This window comes from Ctenopharyngodon idella, chromosome 11, assembly GCF_019924925.1.
Source record: "Ctenopharyngodon idella isolate HZGC_01 chromosome 11, HZGC01, whole genome shotgun sequence".
Classification (NCBI taxonomy): domain Eukaryota; kingdom Metazoa; phylum Chordata; class Actinopteri; order Cypriniformes; family Xenocyprididae; genus Ctenopharyngodon; species Ctenopharyngodon idella.
Window position 1 is genome coordinate 26,127,321 of NC_067230.1, and position 26,634 is coordinate 26,153,954.

Sequence of the window (26,634 nt, forward strand, 5' to 3'; positions counted from 1 at the left end):
CAGGTTTTGTAAACATAGTGTGCTTTGTAACATGAACAGCTTTCAGGCATAGTCTTAACAGCTTCTGCGAAGATCATATCAATGTCATTTTGACTTTGAGGTTTGTTGTTGCTTGCTGGAAATCAAACTGTTGACATGTTTCAAAGTTACTTTTGGCATAAAAATAGTGAATGCATTTCTAAGAGGCCTGCTGTCTCTGTAACAAGAAAAATAGACCTTAAACTTAATTATAAATTCTAACCTGATTATTTAAACAATCACAATTAAATGAACAGAATACCAAACAGATGGAAATAAAGATACATAGGGAAATTAAAAAAAGGATGCATTTCATGGATGCATCTTATATTTATTTTATTTAAGGGGGCCTATTATGCCCCTTTTCACAAGATGTAATATAAGTCTCTGGTGTCTCCAGAATGTGTCTGTGAAGTTTCAGCTCAAAATACCCCACAGATCATTTATTATAGTTAAACATATTATAGTTTATTATAGCAAAAACACACCGCTTTTATGTGTCTCTTTAAATGCAAGTGAGCTGCTGCTCCCAGCCTGCTTTCCAAAAGAGGGCAGAGTTTTAACAGCTCACGCTTCGGTTGCTCAACAACAACAAAGCTGGAGAATCTCACGCAGCCAAAATGAGGATTGTCAGTAACAGGGTTCAGCCTTACATTGAACAAACCGGAGTCGGACACTGATGGAGAGACTCGGGAAGAAGTTACAACTTTTAGAACGCAACTGGACATTTCTACGGAGCCCTGCACATGACATGCAAGAAAAAAAATTAAATCGTGCTCTCGATTTACTAATTCTTTCCCTCGATTTACTAAAACGTGCGCACGATTTACAATTTTGTTCCCTTGATTTATAAATCATGCGCATGATTTATAAATCGAGGGAACACAATTTATACTTATTTATTTATGTACTACATTGTATGAATGACCCAGCTGTGTAAATGACACAACAGCTACATTTGCTTAAAGGCAACTATTTGTGTGTATATAATACTGTGACAGAGTCTAACTCAGGTCACATCCATCAGTGAACTGCTGACCTTTACTTCTAAGCATCTTTCTGTTGGGAGGAAAATCTCTCTAATTATAGCCTGTCAGAAAAGAGGCAGAGGATTAGACCTTTAAAAGGAGACTCCGACATAAAGGCTCTATTTTCTCTCTGGTGATGCCTAATCAGAGAGGTGTAATCTGAGAAAATGGCTGTGGATGATGATGATAATGGTCAATCTGTGCTGTTTGTTGCTGGATATAATCACGTTATCTATTTTCCTAACACCAATAAGGTGAATTGTGCAATTTTTTTTCATGTTTAATCACTTTCTACTGTCCCAGGTTATTATGCAGCGACTGTAATTAAGCTATTAGTGGGTTGACTTCCTGTATAAACACCTCGACCAGCTTGGCTCCATCAATAACGTATCTGTTTGTCCAACCAACTGAATACATTGTTTTTTTCAATTCTGTTTTATGATACTAGTGGTGCAAAAATGACACACTTCTCCTTTTAGGAAGCAATAAAGATCTTGTTTTTATGATCCAGTTACCTGCAGGTTAACCGTTTTGTCTGCCTTCCTACCCAGTGTCTATATACAGACTACATTTTCTGAAAAGACTGTACGATGAAAGTGTTAGAGGAAAATGTGTAAAGACAATGCATCTCTTGGAATTGAATTAGATTTCCAGATCAAATCTCTCAGAGACAAAGAAACTGAAGATTTGCTTACTTGGAGGTAAGAGTTTAGCACAACAGACTGACCCAGAAGTGATATATAGAGCCAGCATGGATGCTAGAGGGAGAGTATTTTCTGAGATAGGATTTCTAAAATGGGAAGATTGCAGGACTGAGGAGGCATTTGGGCTGATTTTAAGTGCTTTAGAAAGCTCATAGTCACCTCTCTCAGCTCTCATTTGTTCTGTTTTGTAGTTCAGCGTTCAAAGATAGTATTTTAAAAGCTTCGAACTGGAGACATAAACACAGTTAGGAAGGTGTTAAGTCCCTTTCACATGACTTACGTCAGAGATTCAACACACAAAATGCACTGCAGATAGTGCCATGGAAGGGCAGATTTACCATGTTTTGACATTGACTTTCTGCTATGCAGTATTTTTTTCTTTGAATGTTGTGAAATGCCTTCGGCGTTGTGTATTACACAACTCTTGACCTAACTCTTGCTAAGCTTTAAGGAGTGGTAACCTGTAAACAGTACTTTAAAAAGATATTTCCACCTGATCTAGTTTTGTTTGTGTAACCTAATGTGTTATGTGAGCCGAACTCTAACATCTATGTTCTTGTAATTCCTTTATAAAATATATATTAACAAAATTAACTGGAAATAAAAATGTTACACGGTCAAAAATCGGTATTGCCCCAATCTTACATCAGTCATTGCAGGAAACTATGCCACCATTATTAAGTGTGATTATTGGACCTTCAATTTCAGAGTTGTTGGAAATATTTAAATATTACTTTATTCACAATTATTAACTTGTATTATCAATTTGACCCACAACACAAAATTGAGTTGTCGGAAATACTGGTTAACATATATGGAGGATATTTTTTGGAAATTTTGTGACAATTTCTCATTTAGGGTCATAAACATGCCTGGAAAGTTTTGACACTGAGGTGTTGTGGAATGCTTGTACAAAATTTCTGACAATTTTGATGCTCGCGGGTCATCCCAGCTGCTCAATTTGATCCACAACATGAAAATTGTACCCAGAATTCGAACCTAATACAAGGGTTAAATCTACATTTGTACTAAAAAAAAATAAGTAACTTGTGGCTCTTACATTAATTTTAAATAACTTTTTTTTTTACTTGAATAAAATCAGTTAATTTAGATGTTTGTCACGTGTGGTGGTGTAGTATTCAATGCATGATGAAGGAGATACCTTCAAATAACATTTAATGGAACACTAGGAACATGAAAATCACCATGAAATAATACCTACAAACACCACATAACATAATCAATACAGGACAAAGACTGAACTGAAACAGAGTGCTTATATACAAAGGAAACAGGAGCAAACAAGACTAATTAACAAAACACAGCTGGTACAAATGAACTAATGAAGGTAACCATGGAAATAGACAAGTGGCGGGAAACTGAACAAAGGAAGACATGTGACTAACAGAACAGTGCAAAACAGACAGACATGTGACAATGTTATACTGTATCAAGCACTTTTTTAGATCAACATTTTTTTCAGCGTGAAAACGCTGATGCAAATCATGCGAAAGGGCCTTTAGACTTATTTACAAAAACTGGATGCCATGATGAAGGAGTGATTTAAATCGGTGCAGCCTAGCTTTGGGTTTAATGATTGGGAGGCTTCATTTATATTTTATGGAAATTTCACATGTTTCCTCAAGCATTATTTAACTGCTTTTGCAACAATGTCCGGCCTATATTCCCTCTCTCTTGCAGTCATTAAATTACTTGGTAAAGTGTTTGTGTCACATTCAATGGAAGCACCGTAACATTGTCACAACAGTAAACCATAATGTATGAACAAGCTACTTCTTTAAGAGCGTTTTCCCCCATGTTCTTGATCCATACTGGAGAATGTTTCCACACAGCAATCTCCAGGGAATGCTGTCACATTGCACACATTGTGCGTGTCAGTACATTCAGTACGTATATGTAACATAGCTTAGAAGCTGTGCACATGGGACGGCAGAGCAGCTCCCCGAGACAGCATTTTCCACTTGCTTTCCTCATGATTTTTCCTTAAGGATTCAAAGAATCTCTGTTTTAGGCACTGCAGCTGCTCTTCCACATGGCACGGACACACTAATGGCAATTGTCTGAATCACCTCAACAACAGGGTAGTGAATTTAGGTTGAGTTCAATATATGTGAGAGCTCAAGACGATTGCAATTTAAAGTCAGCAGGAAATGGAAGTTGGAAGAGTCTTTTCTTCCCTATATCCCAGTGAAACGGCTTCTTGAACAAGAAAAAATACAGGACGGGACTTGATTTTGTCCATTGGGAATTGATTGGATGGTTGTGGTTTGCTATTGGTGGATCTCATGTGAGTGGCAGGTTGCCCCGCCCTCGCGCCAGTAAACGTCATCAGAGAAGAGAAGAGATGTCACTGCAAGAAGGAGGGGGAGTTATTTTGATTTAAGATTGCAAGGGCACACTCTAAAAAATGCTGGGTTGAAAACAAAGTTGGGACGAAAATGGACAAACCCAGCGATTGGGTTGTTTTAACCCAGCGGTTGGGTTAAATGTTTGCCCAACATGCTGGGCAGTTTTATTTAACCCAACTATTGTTTAAAAATTACTATATGGCTGGCTTAAAATGAACCCAAAATAGGTTGGAAATAAAAAATCAGAAGAATACCCTTGTGTCGTTCCACATGCGTAAGACCTTCGTTCATCTTCGGAACACAAATTAAGATCTTTTTGATGAAGTCTAAGACTTCTGTCCCTCCATAGAGATCCAACGCAACTACCACTTTCAAGGTCCAGAAAGGTAAAAATGACATCATTAAAGTGATCCATGTGACTCCAATGGTTTAACCTCAGTTTTATGAAGTGACACGAGTACTTTGCGCAAAAAAACATAATTTACCACTTTACTTACAAAAATATTGATCTGCAACATGCATTCACGAGAGCTTCACGCTTTGGATAATATTATTTTGTAAGTAAAGTGGTAAATTATGGGGGGGGTTTTTCTCGCTTGCACAAACAAAGCACTCACGTTGCTTCATAAAATTGAGTTTAAGCCACTGGAGTCACATGGAGTACTTCAATTTAGTCTTTCCTACCTTTCTGGGCCTTGGAGTGGTTGGATCTCTATGGAGGGACAGAAACCTCTCAGACTTCATCAAAAATATCTTAATTTGTGTTCCGAAGATGAACAAAGGTCTTATGTATGTGGAACGCCACAAGGGTGAGTAATAAATCACAGAATTTTCATTTTTGGTTGAACTAACCCTTTAACCAACCGTAATTTTCAACCCAACTTGGGTTGTTTTTAACCCAGGATTTTTTAGAGTGCAGATTTTTTTTTTCATTTTTTTTTTTTTTTTTTTTAAATAATGAAGTGCATGAATAAACCATTTATAATAAATACTGCAACATTCCATAAAAATAAAAAAAAACAATTGTCCATCTTGATTTGACTGTGACTTTAAAGTCAACATGAAATGTCACTCCCTTTTTTACTTACAATATATTTTTTTTAGTAAAACAAGATATTCCATGAAAAATTGTAGGATTTGATTTGTTCAGAGTAAGACCAGGAATTTGCGTTAGAAATGGTTAAAAGAGGTCAGTTATCACTCAATTATGTCGTAATAACGAAATATTATGTCGTTAAAATGACATCTTTTCTCGTAAAAACGACATCTTTTTCTCGTTAAAACGACATCCTTTTCTCGTTAAAACGACATCTTTTTCTCGTTAAAACGACATCCTTTTCTCGTTAAAACGACATCTTTTTCTCGTTAAAACGACATCCTTTTCTCTTTAAAACGACATCTTTTTCTCGTTAAAACGACATCCTTTTCTCTTTAAAACGACATCCTTTTCTCGTTAAAACGACATCTTTTTCTCGTTAAAACGACATCCTTTTCTCGTTAAAACGACATCCTTTTCTCTTTAAAACGACATCTTTTTCTCGTTAAAACGACATCCTTTTCTCGTTAAAACAACATCTTTTTCTCGTTAAAACGACATCCTTTTCTCGTTAAAACGACATATTTTTCTCGTTAAAACGACATCCTTTTCTCGTTAAAACAACATCTTTTTCTTGTTAAAACGACATCCTTTTCTCGTAAAAATGACATATTTTTCTCGTTAAAACGACATCCTTTTCTCGTTAAAATTACATCTTTTTCTTGTTAAAACGACATCCTTTTCTCTTTAAAACGACATCTTTTTCTCGTTAAAACGACATCCTTTTCTCTTTAAAACTACTTTTCTCGTTAAAACGACATCTTTTTCTCTTTAAAACAACATATTTTGTACATGACGTGTACGAAATATAGTAGGCCTTTATCTGATCTATAATAGAGTTTAGATTTATATAGCCTAGATCAGTTTATCAATTAAATAGGCTATTCAATTCACATTTATTTGTACAGGCCTATAGCGCTTTTCACAATACATGTAGTTTCAAAGCAGCTTTACAGGAACTGCATGTCAACATTACAATTTGGAGTAATTTGTTATCAAAGGTGACTCTGTACAAGTTATGTAATTTCATAAATGTAGGCTACACATGCAGTTAACTAACAATGTATTAAATTTAAACAATGTATTAGGCCTAAGGTAGAAACAACGATCTAATTCAAGTATGTTACAAAAAGATTACGATTTCTAGAAAAACGTGTAGGCTATAGTAAACACTATACTAATAAAGCATACTATACAGAAAAATTGGTTTGTGCAGAATTTTATCTTTTAATATCACTTTGTATGCTACATTAAGTGACGTTAAGCTTTTTCTTCATAACGGTTTTCTGTGAAAGGAAAACACTTGTGTGTAGCCTAATTAAACGAATTGCGTTCATATTCTGGGCTTATCTGCTTTGCTTTACATAATATGGTTTATTAGTATGATCTTTATGGAGTTCAGTCTTTTATATCACTGTTTTAGTACATTAAGCCAAGCGCTTTCTATGGGAGGAAAACGCTTAACGTGAAATTAAACGAGCTGAGTTCAAATTCTGGGCTCAACTGCTTTTCTGTACATAGGCCTATGGTTTATTTGTATGATGTTTACAAGTTTGGTCTGTTAATATCACTGTCTTAGTATGCCTACATTAAGCATTTTAGAATGTCCCGACTTGGGTTTTTGAGTTTATTTAACAATACAATAGGTTCTACATCAAGTCAATACCTGAATATTGAATTAAATTCTAATCATTCTAAATAACCAGTTAATATTCATGAATTCATTAAGACAAACTTTATTTTAGGCTACTGTATTTGTCTAGATTGGCGATATGGTAAAAATAAATAAATAAATAAATAAATATTTTTTTCCACTACATGTAATATTTTAAACACAATTATTTTTTTAAACTCTGCATTTGTGCAGTAAAATGAACGTGAATGAATATTATAACAAATTTTAGCAATTTTAGGCTATTGCACTGAAGTATGAGACTACCGCGTTGTGTTGTTAAACATGTTTTTGTGCATGTGAAGGATGCTGTTTTACGTGGAGACTGGGACACGAGTAAAATACAAAGCATTGTTAACATAATAAATAATAGTTTAGCGTCCAAGTGCGAAAATAGAAATATTTGGATTCGTGCCGAATGAGAGAGGAGCCCAAGTTTCAGTTTCAGCTTCGCTTTAAATCAATTAGTTTAGGCTTTAAAATAAATATTGTTTGTAGCTAATGAATGCCACTATAATTTGTTTATTTTATACTTATTTATATTATTTTATACTTATTTTATATTTATTTATATTATTTTATACTTATTTATATTTTTCATTCTTGTTTTGTATTGAATACCGTTACATTTTAAGGATTTGTTGTGGAAATAGCCTAAAATACAGGTTTATAGCCTAATTTTTGTAAAATTTTCATTTTTAATGGTATTTTAGCTACATTATTTTTGAATGTATAATAAAATACACCAACGGGATTTATCTGTTTTTTTTTTTTTTCTCCTCTTAAAAATTTAAGACTGACCCAATGCATGTGACATCAGGTGCAACTTATTTTCCAGAAAATAAGGAATGCTAAATGTAAAATTGTGCTTTATTATTAGAAACTGCATATTTACAAAGGGATATATGCCAATAAAACAATAATATTGTGTTCATTACTCTATGGGCACTGCCATTGATACAGGCATCGAAAGGTATTTTACACTATATTTGCTTGCTTTTTGAGCGCGGAAGTGTAATAAAGGCACTGATTTAGGCTATATAAATTCTCTAATATAGATCAGATAAAGGTAAACGTACACGTCATGTACAAAGTATGTCGTTTTAACGACATAATATCTCGTTATTACGAGAAAATATGTAGTTTTAACGAGAAAAATATGTCGTTTTAATGACATAACATCTTGTTTTTACGAGAAAATATGTTGTTTTAACGACATAATATCTTGTTATTATGACATAATTGAGTGGAAAAAATATTATGTATGTGGTAGCAATGCGCCACCGTAGGACAGAGCATCAGTGTTGCCTCAAATGTTATGGAGTAAATTTTCAACTTCAACTCTCCTTTTCCATGATAACTTACAGATGCATCATTCTTATTAAGACAAGGAATATGAAAATGAATAGTGTCAGTTGGATTTGTTGTTGACTTGTAGTAACTGTGTGGAGGCACCATACTGATACACTGAGCTGAGAGATCTGTTGTGGTAAGAAGGAGATCCAACCAGATCAACATCAACTTGCAAACCCCAGGGTTCTTCTATAATCTCACTCCACCAGCTAGCATCAAGCATATAGCCCCTAAATCCCATGTTTCTTACTTTATTCTTCTAGTACAAGCCTCTGACATATTGGATTGCTATATATGATATATGATGTGCGCCTAAATAAAAAAATCATTACTGGATGCCTTATAAATTGTGAGTGTCAGGGGACATCTTATGTGGATTTGTAGAGCAGTGGGTCACATCTCTGGAGGTCCAGGACTTCAGAATTTATGAATGCTCAGCACAGCATAAATGCTCATTCTGAAGCCATAATGCATCATTCAAGGTGACTATACTGTAAGGCTTCATTAAAAAAGCATGTATTCCTGCATTTGATCAGTATGTGAAGGTGTTTAAAAGATTCTGGTTATTTCAATTCTATAGATGATTACAACCATCTCAGTATATTTTGGAAATGTAAAACATTACTTTTTTTGCCCCCCCCCTTCCATTTCACCAGTCATGATATTCATGCTGTGCATATTTGCCTGTGATAATCTGTAACCATAGTAACACAGGCTTGTGTAATTTGGTGATGTTAACAGTGCATGAGCACTGTGATAACACAGATGAGCACTACCCTATATTCAAAAACAGTGAGTATAGCCTCATCTCAGTTTTGTATTTTTAACATGGGAGAGAGAAAAGGAAAAAGAATAACAAAAAAAAACAAACAAAAAAAAACGGTCAGTTTCTTTTTTTAGAGTTCAGATTTGACTGGCAGGTTTTATATTAAAACCAATGAAGGCAAGGGCAACCCTAGTGGAGGTTATCCTGGTTAACTAGTCATTGGTGGTGATCTCAATATATGTTGTGGATACTACAGATCTACAAAATCAATGTATTGACAGCATCTAAAACATTACACTTTTTATGAACAACCATAGAGACAGTTTAAATTTATACAAATCCTTTAAAGTGTTTAGAATATTGAATATATTGGTTTATTTTATTGTTATTAATATTATTAATATTAAATTAGATTAAGTAAATGTGATGGTAATGGTTATGAAAGCTGGCAATTTAAGTTTCAAGCACTTTTCAGAAGATTTGTAATTATTCTGTAAAATGTTAGTTCCTGTCCTTGATTCTGATTGGTCAATAGCTGTGTTTTATTCACTATAAAACACGGCTATGACCGCTTCACCCAACGGTTCTGTGTATCACTACACAACACCCTTAGAAACCACTCTTAGCAACGTAAACTGTATGTTCTCAATTGATATTGTTCATTGAAGCTTACCATATTATGTAGCTAGAAGAGTATTGTGAGAAAAAGATAGAGTGAGCAAGTTTATTACCTGCATTCAGATTTAGCATTTTCCTTCAGGTCAGTCCTATGTTCATAATAAAAAATCTGTGAATGTCCGATGTATTATCTTGTCCTTTTAACAGTTAAGGGGTTTTCCCGTGACTGACAGCGCTAGTCAAAGCATTTGTCAGTTGCGTCTTGTTCCGTGTTCACAACAATTCAGTCTTTTCAATGTAAAAGTCTTCGCTACTGACTGACACTGACTGACAGTCTTTGCTGCCATCTAATGGCGTAATAATGTAACTTCTGTTGCTGTTCATGGTCAGGGACTATTTTTTCCGGCGGAAGGAAGGCTTTTATTGAAAGTTTACTTCATGAAAGTTCATATTTTTGGCTTTAATATTTGTATTGTGTGGTAACCGTTTTATAAAAGCAAACAAGGTACTTATTGCTTACGTATACAGGGCTTGACAGTAACACCTGTGAACCCACCAAATGCAGGTGGATTTCAGTATTGGCGTGTAACACAGTCAATCCTACTAGCCACTTTGGCGGGTTGAACCTTATATATAATATATACATTTTTCATTTGTATTCATTTAAAAAGGCATCTGAAATAATAAAAGTGCAATGTAGTATTGTCAAAAATATTGATTTTTTGATACATATCGATACTGAAGTATATGAAGCACTTCCAATACTCATTTTCCACAGAATAGATACACGATACCAGCTGCGCTTTCTCACTCTCTCATCTCTCCGACAGCGAGTTGACACAAACCCACCTCCCCTCACTCACTCGTTTCATTTGCTTCCGGATGAATATTGTTAGTGTTACAGGGCTTGAATTTCAGTGTGGGATTGTGCGTATCGCGCATAATTTTACACATTTCCACAGATCAGAGTTCTTTTTCACTGCTTTTTGCTCTTAAACAGTCAAATATGCAACTATCCGGTCTTGGTGAGTATTCACGTAAACATATTCAGTTATGTTTTAAGTGAACATAAACAGTTGAGAAAGAAAACGCATGTGTAACAGAATAATGGCTCTGCGTGTCAGGTCTTAAAGGGACAGCAGCCTAATATACCTGCTTGAAATTATGAGGTAATATCAAAAAATATCTATATGGCAGTTTTCAAAATTGTGGCAAGTGAAAATGCAGAGTGGCTAGTAACACAGTGAATTAAGCAAAAAGCCCTGTTTGTACATAACACATTTTAACATTTTAGATGATATCAGTGTGTTGATATTGTATATTTCAGTGTAGTAAACTGTTTTGAAAGACTGCTGTGATTGTTTAATTAGTTTGTTAATGCAACAGTGATTCAAAACCCCCCAAAATCTGGGCCGTTTCATTGGTCCCTTTTCATTATGAAGGTCATTTCCATCCAATGAACCTGATGGTGGGTATTGCTTTGAGTTTGCAGTACTGTAACAGTAATAAATGTCAAATGAACATGAGATTGTACAGATTACTGTGGTCTCTGGTGGTTTTTGGTGTGAGCTATGACCGTTTTTGGAGGCTGGTGGCAGATGACATTTATGTTGGTTAATTATTTGTCAATACTTGGTTCTTGAAGAGTTGCTGTCATCATGCAGAAAGCCCTCTCACAATAAGGTACATTTTGAAAGGCAAGAGCCCCTCCATAATGTCCATACAACCTCTGGATAGTACAAACATATATATATATATATATATATATATATATGTGAGATGCATGAACATGAGAAGCCACTCAAGCAGACACTTTACACTTATGCTTCAACTAATTCTTTTAGACATTGAGACCCTTAGGGGCAAACTGCTATCGCGAGTAGGAACATAGCTTGCAACAACAAATTCTCCATGGTGGCTGAGTTCGACCCCTTCTGCTCAGCTGTTTCACAGAGGAAATATGATCATGATCCAAAGTATGTCCTTCTGCTCACCATAAACTCAATTCAAACTTACAGTGAAATGGGTTTCCTTTAATCTTATACCATAAAGTGACTCTATAATACACCTTTGTATATACTATGTGAATAATTATGGTAATCTTGATCCAATAATGACTGAACATGATAAACGTTGTGTAAAGCTCGTCAGCAGAATGACATGCATTCATTCATAAAGAAACCAGCTAGACAAATCTTAAGAGCTTGTCTTATCTGCATGCAGTTACTTTATCAGTTTGTTTTGAGTTGAAAGTGCCAGACCTTAATCACACTTTCACCTTATGACTGTGTAAAAGTATTTCCTTTGCTGCATGATCAGATGTCGACTGAATTCCTTTCTCCCCAAATTAGACACTTGTATAGACCAGTTTTATGCTTTTAAGTTACATTTTTAAATAGCCTATGTTTTATAGTGCCTTATTAAGAGCACTTTTGTAAAAGTGTGATTTGCCACATCTCATGTGAACTAAATAAGTGAGTATCGTGCTGTATTTTCCCCCCTGAGCAACAGGAAAAGTGATCTAAATAACACGTTATGTCCTTAATATTTGCTCTTATGATACTAAATGGCCACACCCCTACAAACGACTGTCAGATTAACGCGCATTCTTTCTCTCACCCTCTCTGTCTCTCTCTCTCTCGTTCACGCGCGCTCATCTCCATCATCCTCTCGCTACTGAGAAAAAACCCGCCAGCGCGAAACAGATGGGAAGGCATCCGCGGAATTTGCGACCGTTACCGTGCAGAGAATAAGCGTCAAAACTTAACGGACACCGACAAGAAGTTCAGTTCGTCCAGAAGACTTCTGGACGGAGAACTTGAGGACATTCACGTCTATTTACGACTGTAAAAGTAAGTTTTGCATTAATGACACCGTGTTGAACAGAACTTAAGTGTGTGCAGTGAGTTAGTACGTAAAATACGTAGAAGAAAAGCTTTTTGTAGGCTTTATTCGACAAATAATAACTTTAAAGCGCAGAACAATGATAAACGTTACACGGTATACACTCACTGTTTTGGTCACACTTTACATGCGTGTTCATGTTGCAGTGCAGTGTAATTATATAAGTAGTGAGTAATACCAGCATGGACACAAAATAGACATCAAAATTTAGAAATCTCTTCAGCTTTATTTATATGTTTATTTAATGTGATGTGCTGCATGAAAGACGCACTCCCTCGGAAGCTTATAATACGGTGCGTCTATGCCTGTTTTAAACCAAATTGTTTTTGTGTGATTATCTTAAAATGCAACAATTTTCTATATTATAGGATGAATAATATAGTTTAATTTATTAATGTTTAATAATAATGATACTGAAAAGTCATATATGATTTTTTTGTGTAGCTTATTCTGAGGGTCTTTATTCGACGTCTCGATGAGATTAGTATTCACAAAGTTGATCATTTTAGTCTAATAAATTATATGAAATAGTAACTGGTAAACGTTGGACTACTTGTTGAAAGGAGAGTCGAGTGAAACCATCAGCCACCATAGGGGTGATAGACGCATGCATTCATTCATAATAAAGACACAACTTAGTGGTCAAAAAAACAATTTTGTGCTTATGAGCTTGTTTTGTTTTCGTTTGTTTTGAGAAAGAAGACCTTCATCACATTTATAATCATGAAGTATAAAAGCTGACCATCTTTCTCGTGCTTCATAATCAGTTGTTGACACAAAATACCCCTCCCCAATCCAATCTGTCACTTTTAACAAGTAAAAAAGCGACATTCTTTGTATACATAAATATATTTTATAGCGGTTGACCCATTTTTTTCTTTTATTATGAAAAAAAAAAAAAAAAAAAACTTAACCAACTCACCACCATTTATTCTGTAGTTGCCTAAACATGTATTATTCATCAATGTCAATTATTCATTAATTATTTTATTGATGCCTTGCATTTAATGCCCACATAATGTAAATGATAATAGCCATTATTATGATGTTCCTGATATTCTTTAGAGTGGTATTGAGATCGTTATGATAGAAAATAGAATAAAATAGTGTTTGCATATTCATTTTCTTAGTTCTTGTCATTTTCACTTTGAATGATGTGATAGTCTATAAGTGGATGTATAAAATAATGTTGAGTTATGCCACATGATAATAGTATATGAGTATATGAGGATGTACCATCTGTCCCTTCTGCTTACAAATGAAACCAGGTAGGACTGGGTCATGAGTCATAACTAAGTTTGTAGTACTCAAATGAAGTGCTTCATGTGGGCTGTGCAGTAGTGTTGCTGTCCTTGGTGCTGAAACGTGGCTGGTATACAGTACTACTCCGGTAATGAACACCAGAGTTCCTCTATACTGTTGGACCATAAGCTTAGAACTGAAGTCAGTTATGTGAACAACTGTCTATACTACCTCTGGATAGTTGCACCAACATATTGCAGACATTGCCACACGTCACTCACTCATTCACTCACTCACTCACTCACTCTTCTGTCCATGCATAACAGTAGCTGCTCGTCTGAAAGCGCATATCAAGTTAATCAGAAATGACATTGATAGTTGTATGACAGTAAGCATGATTAATAAGAAAAAAATGCCTCATACATGGTTTAGCGCTTTTATGATTATTTTTTTTCTGAGTTTGAAAATTTATGCAGATGTTGAATTAAGAGCATATATGGGGTCCAACTCTGTGGTCTTTTAGCAAATGCTTGTGGGAAACTGTTGACCTCTTTTGTCGCTCAGCTTGTGCATGCTGCTTAATGAGTGTTCTTTGACATGAGTAATGAACATTGCATTGTTTTAAATAGATTACATGTACCCTGAATTGTATTTTACAGAATGTGAGTACATTTATTACATCCAGTGGCGATGGAGTGAACTCACTCATCTCGTTCTGGCAGATCAATGTTTTTTTTTCTGAGATCTTCTACCAGAACAAAGTCATCCTTTATCATTTTCCCCCTGAGAGTTGACTTTTGACATGTGACACAAATATTATCACACATTTATAAAGGGTCCTGAACTGTAATTTGAATTATGGGACTGGGAATGCTTGGTATGTGAGCAGGATTTAAGGGTTTTGTATGGCTAGAGTTGATTGAACACTGCCGTCAAGTAAATGAAATACTGCCACTTTTATTGCTAGGAATAGTAGAGAAAGGACAGGGAATGATATGGAGAAGAGGAGGAATGGGATCACAAAATGCTGCAAGATTCATGTCTCCTGCTAACCACATGGTGTTTGAGCACTTGCACTAAGCCGCGGCTCCTAAGTGAGTTTGTGGTCTGACTGACTGTATTCCAGTAAGTAGATCCAGACAAATGTTGCAATAAAGTGGACAGCAGTTTAAGCCAGCAGTAGCTTGGCCATGTAGGGATTTCTACTGGGAATCAGATGAGTAATTTTATGCACAAGAGGCTAAATAGCATCCAGTTTTGATTGTACCTAAAAATGACACTGTTCATATGGAAACTTGGCTGATTTATTGCCTTATAAAAGGCAGTAACACTCAAAGACTTTTCATAATGAATCAGTTCACTGCATAAGGTCTGACATTGCTTTTTTCATCTCTAAGCAATCCAAATGCGCTTAGAGTACCATGCTTATTCACTGTTGCTTTGATTTTAATACATACTGTAGGCAGAAACACATTGATTGCACTCTGGCTCAAAAGCATTGGACAGTGTCAAGATATAAGAACAGCTTTTGTGATAAGGTGAAATCTACACATACTGTATGCTTTAACTGGATTGTCTGGGAAACAATCCAGACAGAAAAGCCTAAGAAAATGCATCTGTATTACCACGAAAAGGTGCATTTACACAGGCAGCCTACAGCTTTTCAGAGGCATATATAAATGCATTTCCATAGAAAATTCAACTGCAGAAATAATACTATGAAATGAAGTTATAGAAATAAAAATATGAAACTATAAACGATAAATAATTAAATACTGTCATGAAAATTGCAAAAAAAAACTTCACTGTTTCATTTACACAGAAGGGGCTGTTCACACAGAATGTGTTCTGGTGTCCATCTGTGCTATTTTTATTGTTTTTTATGTAAACATAGATGGATAGATGCTAGATGGATATCTTGCCCCATTAGTAGCAAGAATTTCAAGTTAAAAGAAATTAAACTTTTAAAAGTTTCCAGAGACGCCCGTTCTGTTCCATTCCGCTCCGCAATGTCTCACTGTTGAAGGCAAGAACGTGTGAACAGCTGCTTTGGAGGGTCAGAGCTGGCATGTATTAGTACGGCTTTTATGCAGCATTGAGCCTTTACGCAAAATTTTAGAAGTCATGGGGCAGCTTTAATTTACGTGTGTACACAAGATTTAACCATAAAATGTACCCTTAGTCACTGCAGAAAAAAGAAAAAAGACAACACTCTTGGCATGTGCCTGAAATTGTATAGTTTATGCAAAACTTCAGCCGTCAAGTCAAGTCACCTTTATTTATATAGCGCTTTTTACTTTGATGTTTTATTAACAAAGTTCGGGAGGAGTAGGTTCAGAATTAACCTAATTAGCACAAGTGGAAAGCATTCAGCTAATCAATTCAACCAACAACAAGAGGTATATATACTGCAGACTTACCTCTGTTCGTTGACAGTTTATCAGCATCCCTCCACCACCCCATCTCCTCACTTCTAGTTCTATCTATTATTACCACATCTGGGGGGAGTACTCTGGGTTCGGGCCAAAATTCCGAGCTCGGAGCCCTCCCCCCGGACAGCACGCCAAATACGCATAACTTTACTCTGTTAATTATATGTATATGTGAACTCGTGAAGTAGATTGTTTCAAAGCAGCTTTACAGTGATAACAGGAAAATAATGTAACTAAGTTTTTTTTGGCTGTACAGCAGCTCTAGAAGAAAACAGTGTCATTGTCCAGCTTAAGTAAGTTCAGTATTGATTCATTTCCATTGTAAAAATCATTAGTTATTAATTTAGTTAATTTATCTACACAGCAGCTCTAGAGAAAACATGTCATCGTCCAGTTCAGTTCGCATACAATGTCAGATCAATCCAGGCTAGTGTCCCCAACTAAGCAAGCCAGAGGCGACAGCGGCAAGGAACCCAAACTTCATCAGGTGACAAAATGGAGAAAAAAAAAAAACCTTGGGAGAAACCAGGCTCAGTCGGGGGGCCAGTTCTCCTCTGGCCAATAAACAAACAGTGCATAATTTTTGATTCAGGCAGCATTTCAGGTCAGAAGTCAGGTTGGGATCGGAACATTTAAAATATTTAATCCAGTTCCATCTGGTTGAAGATCGGATTCATCACGCTGGTATGGAGATGGGTTTGTTGAGGATCTGTGCCACTGGCTGTCGCGTCGATGAGGCCTTCACAGGGGATGGTCTATTTGACACAATCTCTGCTGACACTTCAGGGATGTGTTGTGGTCGTGTTTAGGCGCAGATCCTCGACCTGATCTTAATGCAGCCCGGATCCGGCTGACTACGATAGAACTCTAACTGCTGCATTTTGGACCAGCCGGAGTTTGTTTATTAAGTGTGCAGGGCAACCACCCAGTAGAGCATTACAATAATCTAGCCTTGAGGTCATGACTAACTTTTCTGCATTTGTCATTGAGAGCATATGTTGTAATATCAGATATATTTTTAAGATGGAAAAATGCTGTTGTACAGATGCTAGAAATGTGACTTTCAAATAAAAGATTGGTATCAAAGAGCACACCCAGGTTCCTAACTGATGACGAAGACTTAACAGAGCAGCCATCAAGGAACCAGTAAGCTCATTTGTATATTTCTTTGTAAGCCATTAGTGTTCAAGACTGACTCCTGGGACACTCTGTTTGCATTCCTTTGACCTTTCCTGAGAGATAACAACCAGAGTGAACCTTTTGCTTTCTGTGTCTCCAAGAGTATATTGATCTGGTGGAGGTACTAAAAAAATCACACAAAGCTGAAAATGTCACAGCATCAGCAATAGCAGTATTATTTTGTCTCAATGAATGATTGTGTGTAAAGTAGCTTCTGTTAGCCAGGATCAAACCAGAAATCCTCAACTAACTTGTATTTAGTGTATTTTTCTAGTTCTTACAGTAATCAGCATAAGCGGTGATTAATTTGCATTTTGCTAATGGTGTTGGGAATTAAGTGGTGTAATTGTTAAAGGTTCATTGGGTCACATGCATAAAAGTCACTGAAACAAAGTGCACCAGCCTTGGTCGTGTGATGATTAATAGAGATTAGATGTTTCCATTCCCTTGTTCTTTATGATTTAAGGTAGCCATTATTACTGGCAGCACTGTGTCTCATGGGGAGAGACTACAAGAGGTCATGGATTTTACTTTAGTGTAGTAAATGTGACAAATTAATCGACAGTATAGTTGTGGCAGGTTTTATTAAGGTGACAATTCTATTCAGTTCTGCACCATTGACTAGGACATAAGATTTTAGCTTTGGTAGTATTGAATATGTCCCAGCTGAAAGATGTTTTAGGCTGCAGGCATTTTCTGCTTGTGGGGACAAAGTGATGTGTCCAAAATGGTCCATCAACACTTGTGCGTCAGTCATCTTTTGGCAGACCATCCTATTCTCCAATAGTAAAAAGAAGAATAAAGACATATATATGGCCAGTAACATTGATTGAAGGGAATGGGTCCTTTCATTTTCTCAAACACGAACAACATAGCCTTTCAATGACGTCAAGACCTTCTCAGAGACAAAAGGATAGTAGAATATAGCTGAAGCATGGCTCTCTGCTGAAAGGGTTACTTGTGGTATGAGGCAACTTCAAAGCTCCACTCCAGCTGATAGCCCCCATAAATAGCGAATTTGAAGGGGAATTTTAAATCAAAAATTGATTAATATTTCACCTCCGCATTGATTCATGCTGCCACTGAAGACATTTTCATCTCTCTGAATCGTTTGTATGAAGAATTATGATGACTTTATTCCCATGATTCATGACATCATCTCAGCATAACATCTTTTCTCACGTGCTTTTAAAAAAAAATTTATTGTGCAGTGTAACATTTCATTATCTTAAGCTATCTATTATTGTAGGGGCTGGTGATATGGCAAAAATATCTTCATTTCATGCTGGTTTTTAAGACAGTTTTGCAAGTCACTGAGCAGTATAGCCAGACTAATTTCCCTATTTTAAAAGAATTAGCCTTACAAGTTAACAAAATAAAAAATAAGGAATGACAGACCATTTAGGCCAAAGTAGAGGTGGGCGATACAATCAAAATCTTTTCACTTTATTTTATTTCATTATTTTATCTTTGTTATTAAAAATAAAAACAAGGATGCAAATTATAAATAAAAGTACAAATACAATATAAGTAATCACGTTGAAAATGTCATACGTGACGTGAGCAGAAGTACCGAGCAAGTGTTTACAAAACGAACATGCAAAGACTATGTCAAATGGCCTTTACAAAAAAAGGTAAAACAATGATGTCGGATGATTTTGAAGTTAGAGGAGAAAATGAGATGGAGTTTTTCGCTGGATAAGACTATTAGATAGATTATTCCTCGGCTGGGATTGTGTAGAGCCCTTTGAAGCTGCATTGAAACTGGAATGTTTTCCTCAAAAACCTTAATTTCTTTTCGACTGAAGAAAGAAAGACATAAACATCTTGGATGACATGGGGCGTGAGTAAATTATCAGGAAATTTTGAAGTGAACTTATTCTTTAAGTGCAATAAGGCGCAAAGGAGAACTTAGTTCAGTACTCACACACTGTGTAAGCACTCAGAAAAACTTATCTCAGAACAGTGTGGAAATGAAAATTTAACCGGCAAGGCTTTAAAACACATTCAAATAATAAACTTTCGTGATGACGAACATCGTGATGTCATAGAACTGCAATGTCACATGAGTGTAACCCTACCATTGTGTTGCTAAACATGTGATATGAATGTACGTCACATTGTACATTTATGTTGGGATCGGGGTGTCAGAACTGCAACTGAATGCACTGTAGCATATTATTACAATCTCCCTTCAAAGGCAGATCATGGAGACATTTTAATCATTCACAATCTAAAATCAAATATCGCAAACCCCTACATCATTGTCAATTTAAGTTAGAGAACTACAAGAAATGTAGTTAATAAGACAAGCTATAAGAACTACTACTATAGATATAACAACTGTTTTAGATATGCAAACATTTTTTTTGGATGAATCAGAATGCCTCTTTAATCCATTTATATTTCGGATCTGCTCCCCCCATGTCATCTCAAGGGTATACGATTTCTTATTTTGCAGTATTTTTGACAACAGATTTATACTGTGCTCAAGGTGTCTTGCATGATCTTTCTCGGTTTCTACTACAATAAAAATATTCTTTGATTGACAGCGAGCACACATTAAAATGTCCATGTAAGTTATTGCCTGTCCTTATTCAGTTTTTGTTAAGCTGGCTGTCAACAGATGCTGTGATTTAATTATATTTGCAGAGGGACACAGAGTAACAGTGCTGAATGATCCAGTGACCAGAGAGTCACGCTTTCGGGTGAAGGACAGGGTAAAATCCATTTTCATTAAAACTGCCAGGACTCAAGTATTTGGCCTGTGTTTGCATGAATGTCTATGAAGAGATCAATAAAAGAGCAATCTCCTCAAGCTCTCACAGGTAGTGTATCTGTACACATAGCTGATGGAGTTACAGCCCACCCTAGTGTGTAAAAGCCAAATGAAGTGCCTAGGATTCACTCTTAGAGCTAATTAAGAAGGCCGTCTGCACTAACTTAGCCAAATGCAATTTAATGTTTCCATCCTCAAGTTATAATGCACTATCACACAGTTGTGCTGTCTTTTTTTGAACATTTAGCAAGCATAAGATACGTATGGAAGCTTGTTTCCGCCATGGAATAAATTCGTTTAAAAGATAATTGTGACATTTTATCTCACGATTCTGACTTTTTTTCTCAGAATTGCGTGATATAAACTCACAATTATAAAGTTATAAGTTATACTCACAGTTATAAAGTCAGAATTTTCGGAAGATAATTTAGCCTATATCTCGTAATTCTGACTTTTTTTTCTCTTTTTTTGTCTCCCAATTGCAAGTATATATCTCGCAATTCTGACTTTTTTCTCAGAATTGCAAGTTTATATCTAACAATTCTGACTTTATAACTCGCAATAGCGACTTTTTATCTCACTATTCTGACTTTTTTCTCACAATTGTGAGATATAAACTTGCAATTGCGAGTTATAAAGTCAGAATTGACGCAATTCAGACTTTTTTTTCTCGCAATTGTTTAGTCTGTATCTCGTAATTCTGACTTCTTTCTCGCAATTCTGACTTTTTTCTCACAATTCCAAGTTTATATCTTACAATTCTGACTTCTTTTCTCAGAATTGTGAGATATTAAGTCGCAATTGCGAGTTATAAAGTCCAATTCTAAATAATTTTTCTTACAATTGCGAGTTTATATCTCACAATTCTGACTTTATAACTCGCAATTGCGAGTTTCCATCATGCAATTCTCACTTTATAACTCACAATTGCGAGTTTATATCACACTGAATGTTATGTCAAGAATTGTGAGATAAAAAGTCGCAATTACCTTTTTTATATTTTATTCAGTGGCAGAAACAAGCTTCTATAGATAGGTGCAAAACATGAATAGAACATGTGGAAAAATAAGCTATAACCTCCTCTTCAAAACCAAGAGCAGTTTTGAACAGGTTCCCCAAAAAGACCACGTTTACATGTTGATATGAAATAGTGGCTTTTAATTGCTTCATCATCATTATTATTATTTTTTACATGATTAAATTTCAATGCATGCAATTATGGAGGAAACATTATGTTGAGTTAACTTGAGATAAATGTCTCTCTGAAGCATACATGATTGTTATTAATCAGTGCTGCATTTTATACCATTAATTCAAAGAAGGATGAGACAGACTATGTAGTGAGAAGGAGCAGTTCCATTGATTTACAGAGATGTTGTTGACTTCATCAGGCAGAACATATCCAATAGATGAATTGAGTGTGCGTGGGATATGTCGTCAAATACTTCCATGCGTATTTGAAAGCTCTAATTCAGAAGGCTTTCATTCACGTGGTTCGCTGTGCTTCCAGTTACCCACACAAAGACCTCATCTCCATGTGCCTGTCCATTTAAATGTTCTATTTTAACTGCCTGATCTTAGATAAAAAAGCGAGACATTTCCTTTTTTCCTTCCTAATTCTGAGTGATGAGTGCTGGAACAGGCGTCTCCTAAATTTAGCCTTGTATAACATCATGCTCCCAAACCATGTGCGTTTTCTTTTTTTCACTCTCTGATTTACTGGAACTGTAGAGTGAAATGCCATTGAGGGACTTCGTAACCAAGGCAACAAACAATAGTGAAGCAGAATGGTCAGATTAGTGTGTGAGGAGTGAAGGGCTTAAACTTGAGATATTTTTCCTGTATTTTGCTTAGGTGGGAGCCATGATATGAAATGACTGCCACACCTCACCCACAGTGGAGCTGTTTACAACAAAACATCATTCTGTAGCTTTAAACACAAAACTGGATGACAAGTGTGACACTGCTTTATACTGACACATTAGGGGCTGTTGACACAGGATGCAATTTTTATGTAAACACATACCACTGTAATGCAAGTCTATGACTGTTGTGATATATTGTATTGTGTCTTGTACCTAGGGGTGGGCAATATACCGGTAACTGGTAGAAATTTGTCAACTGGTAGAGATTTTGGACTATCGTCTCTATATCTTTGTTTCTTATTGGGCTTGAATGGTCAAATACACACACGCATGTGTCAAAATGCCCGTCTTTGCAAGTATCCTTGAAAACACAGTCGTTTATGTCTTAAGTGAACGTAAACAGTTGAGAAAGAAAGCGCATGTGTATGTGACAGCACCTTAATAAACCTGCTGCTGTATGTGTCATTTAATTTTAATCAGACAATCTCATTGCACTTGACTGAATCCCTTTTGTAACTTTAAGAAGTATAAATGTATATTTAATTTACACGGTGAAGACTATGCAGTGTTTTTGTACATTTGATTACTTTATAAAATTTGTGTAGTATTTCTATATAGGTCTGTGATCTAGTGCTTGAAGTTTTTCAGGTAGCTCTAATTCATTTGTGTCCTTGTTATATTGTAGTTTTTTGTCCTATTGCTTGTAATTAGTTTCTTTGTTCATATTTTACTAATTTATCTCTGTTTACTTGTCTTCAGGGAGCTTGCCATTTTTTTTAGTTAGGCTAGTATTCGTTTTTTGTTTTGTGATGTTGAAATTAGTGGAGATTTATGAAATTTCAATGATATTAAAAATTTTGATAAAACTTTATTTAAAGCAAACATAACTATATTGTAATATATATTTTTATCGTGAAATAACATTACTCATATCGTGATATAAAATTTTGGTCATATCACCTGGTTTTTTAATGGTACTCCGTCATTGCTGAATCTACAGCACGCCAAGAAAAAGTAATGATATGTTAACTAAGTTTTGAGCTTATAGTATGAGAGAACTGTGATAAGATTAAAACAAACTATTAATTATCTACTGATTTGGTAATGGCAAGAAAATATGCATTCAAATTAAGTTGTCCTGCACAGGAAAACAAACATACAGTGAGACTATTCAAACAGATTCATAAACTCACAAGTTGTCAGTCTTATTAGTGTCACGATTCTTTCACAGATTGAACTCACTGAATCAGTCAGATCAGTTACTGAATCGTCTCACTGAACAGCAAGTCATCATTGCTTTCAGCAATGTGTTAAAATGAACCAAAATTTGTGTACTTGAGGTTCAGTACTGACTGCTTGTTCATATGGCAATGTGTAGTTAAAGAAACGCATTTGCAACTGAGTTTTATTGTAATGGAACATGTAAATGGCTCTTTAGGCTGTTGATGATGCTTTGTTGATAATTGGTAGTTTGTTGTAACCCGGAGGGTTTTTTTATATATATTTTTTATTAGTTGCTCTTTCGAGGCTGAAGAGACTTATTTGAGGAATGGATTTATGTTTCATTTAGCTATCAACTTTTCATTTGGAGTAATACAGCTTTAACAGTATATACAATATTATGTTATAAAATAAAAATAAATATAAATATAAAATAAATGTGGACCGCATAGCTCAGATAAGTTGGCCTTGGAATTATTTGAAGAGAAATGTTTTGGCTCAAATTGAAATCTCTGACTTTTGGTTGCACATTTTGGTATCTTGGTTAATCTTTGTGACATTGTTAATATCTCTTCTGAAACACATCTATGAAGATATATGAGAAGGCAAAAGTCTCAATTTGATATCTATTTAACCTGATTCTTGTCTTGGAGGAAAAAAAAAAACCTGTGATATTAAAAAGATGTCATTTGTGACTTTTTCTTTCCTGTTGGAAATGTTTGCAGTGTTTTCTGGATGGGGTGTTTCATAGGTGTTGGATAGGTTTGGCAGACTTCCTGCAGTGTGTGTCTAATAAGCAAACCATCCATTTCAAAAGAGGTTTTTTTTTCAATAGCAACAGCAAAAGCAAAAAATAAACGCTGTCAGATTGCACACAGTGAGCTGCGTCAGCTGGAGCACAGTCAAACAAATGTGCGCACACACACACACACACAAACACAAGCTCTACTGGTATTAGCGTAGCACGACTAACGGGGGCGTTAGTCCTCTATTAACCAAGCTGTTTCTCACCTTCATCGCTCAGCACTCCTCATCCTCCCACCGTGCTGACCTCTGTCATCCGTTCAGTGACTCATCCCTCTCTTTCTCTCTCTCTCTATGCAGAGCTGTTCGCTCCAATCACACTGTGTACTGACATAAAAACACTGACTAGCCACTGTCCAGTTCTGTCCAACACTACAGCAATGCACCTCCATTTATATTTAGGCCGCGGGAAAGAAAAAAGCTCTTACACGCAATTGACTGGGAGAGATAATCGAGCGAGGAGGGCTCTTTCACCCATGTGGGTGTAAGGATGCTGGAATTCATCCTTTGTAAAGCCTGGTGGGGCTGTTTTGAGCAGTGAAACGGCTTTCAGCTCTATTAACATATGCGGCAGAGGGCATTTTTGTTGGCTCACAATGCTGGTCTGAAAGCTTATAAGAGCAGCAGTCATTCTTTCATCTATGACTGCCTTAAACGGCCTTAACACCTTGTAATGAAATAAAGTGGACGATAGCTTCATTCTATGTGCATATGCACATTACACAATCTTAACTAGGGGAAAAGCATTAAAAATCTACAGTACGTGAATCCATTCCATGTGTTTTTGTCCTAACCAGACACAAGGAGTGAAAGGACATTTTGCAGGTTGGTTCCTGGGTAGCAGTGAAATCTCATTGGTTGTAGTTGCGTCATGTCACGCAACAGTTTTGCATCCAGTGTAAAACAACAAATTGCTTGTCACTGGAAACTTTGGGTCAGGACTGGAGTGTAGACTAAAGATAAAAGATATGTAATTGCTTTTAATATATAATGTTTTTTTTAATATGCATGTTTTTCACCACGTTCTTAATATTTTAAACAGTATAATAACTTTACACATCTTTGTTTTCAATTACATTTTGCTGTTCTGGGCATTTTATAATCAGTACATCTCCTTTCCCTATGTTTTTATGTTAATTATATTATTTTAATTTCTCAGAGCAGCAGGATTTGTTTGTGACGATAAAAAGTACAGGGTCACTTTCCTGTGTTGCTTAATCTGTTTTCTCGGGTCTTAAATTTAGGGGCAGAAAGAGAGAGACAGAGTGAGTGAATGGAAGAGAGGGAGGGAGAGAGAAAGTCCCTGCTGTTCTTGGGTAAGAGCTGGCAGTCACCTTTTTGAGAGTCCAGGACAGATTTTTGCAGACAGGATGTGTGAGACATGCTTCAGTTCCCAGAGCACCAAGTGTGTTTGTGCGTGTGAATGCATATGTTTGCGTGTGCATTTAACAGAGTACACTTTTTGTGTTTAAATAAAACCATAAAAAAACTTCATTACTTAAAATAAAATAAACATTAACCGAAATAACATCATTTATTTTATTTCAGGTACTTGCCAAGGCAACATTTCTAATTTTCATTTAGTTTAAGTTGAAGTACTAAAACAACTAAAACTAAATGAAATAAAACTTAATAAAAACAATATTTAAAAAAAAAAAAAAACGTTTCGTTATGTTTGGGATGAAAACATCCATTAAATTAAATTGCTGTAAAGATGTATCAAATAAATATTTTTTTCACATTTTTTTGCATAAATCTGTTAATCAACCTCAGTCCTGATCAAAACTACTAAATGTTTAAAAAAAAAAAAACAGGATTTTTTTACACACACACACACACACACACACACACACACACACACACACACACACACACACACACACACTATAATATGCTGTTATACTCCATATAACTCCATATAAAAGCCAGAAGATTTAGAGATCTATCTAAAGGGTTAATGGTGCCACCTGGTGAAAAAATTACAAATTTTACCTCTTCCCAACAGGGAAAACCACCAACAATCAGAATGCATATTTATATGGTGTCATGGCTTTGCAATCAAAAAATGTCGTTATAATGGAAGTCAATGGGGCAAAAACAGCCACGAACAGTAAATGAGGGAGAAAAAAATTAAAATCTGATGCTGCACAAAAACTAACAATGCATCAAAGCCAATTTTGTTACTAATCTTTTACATGCCCAAGACTGTGTTAAAAGGTAAAAAAATATCCAGCCTAAATCACTTTTTATATTGAAAATACGTCATTTTATGTGTTTTTTTCCCCCAAATCAGTGACATCATTTATGAACTTGGCAATTAAAGAGTAAAAATCCTGGATTTTTTTTTAAACATTTAGTAGTTTTGATCAGGACTGAGGTTGATTAATAGATTTATGCAAAAGAATGTTACAGCAGTTTAATTTAGTGGATGTTTTCATCCCGAACATAACGAAAGGGTAGTGAATTTGCCCACAGTGTATTGTTGAGTTTTTGAAAATTTTCAAAGCATTTTCCCAAAATATGTATCAAAATAAGATTTGTCACCAAAAATCATTCCATTTACTGAAACACAGAGAAAGTTGTG

The 26,634-nt window shown here is 35.6% G+C and overlaps 1 protein-coding gene across 1 annotated transcript in view; it reads left to right on the forward strand.

Annotated features, from left to right (window-relative positions):
* The first annotated feature begins 12,228 nt into the window (after positions 1-12,228).
* The window catches only part of camkvb (CaM kinase-like vesicle-associated b), a 46,543-nt gene continuing 32,137 nt past the window's right edge, over positions 12,229-26,634 (forward strand). The window contains exon 1 of the mRNA XM_051912926.1: positions 12,229-12,476. The gene's annotated coding sequence lies outside the window, so the exon portion shown is untranslated. The remainder of the gene's footprint in view (positions 12,477-26,634) is intronic.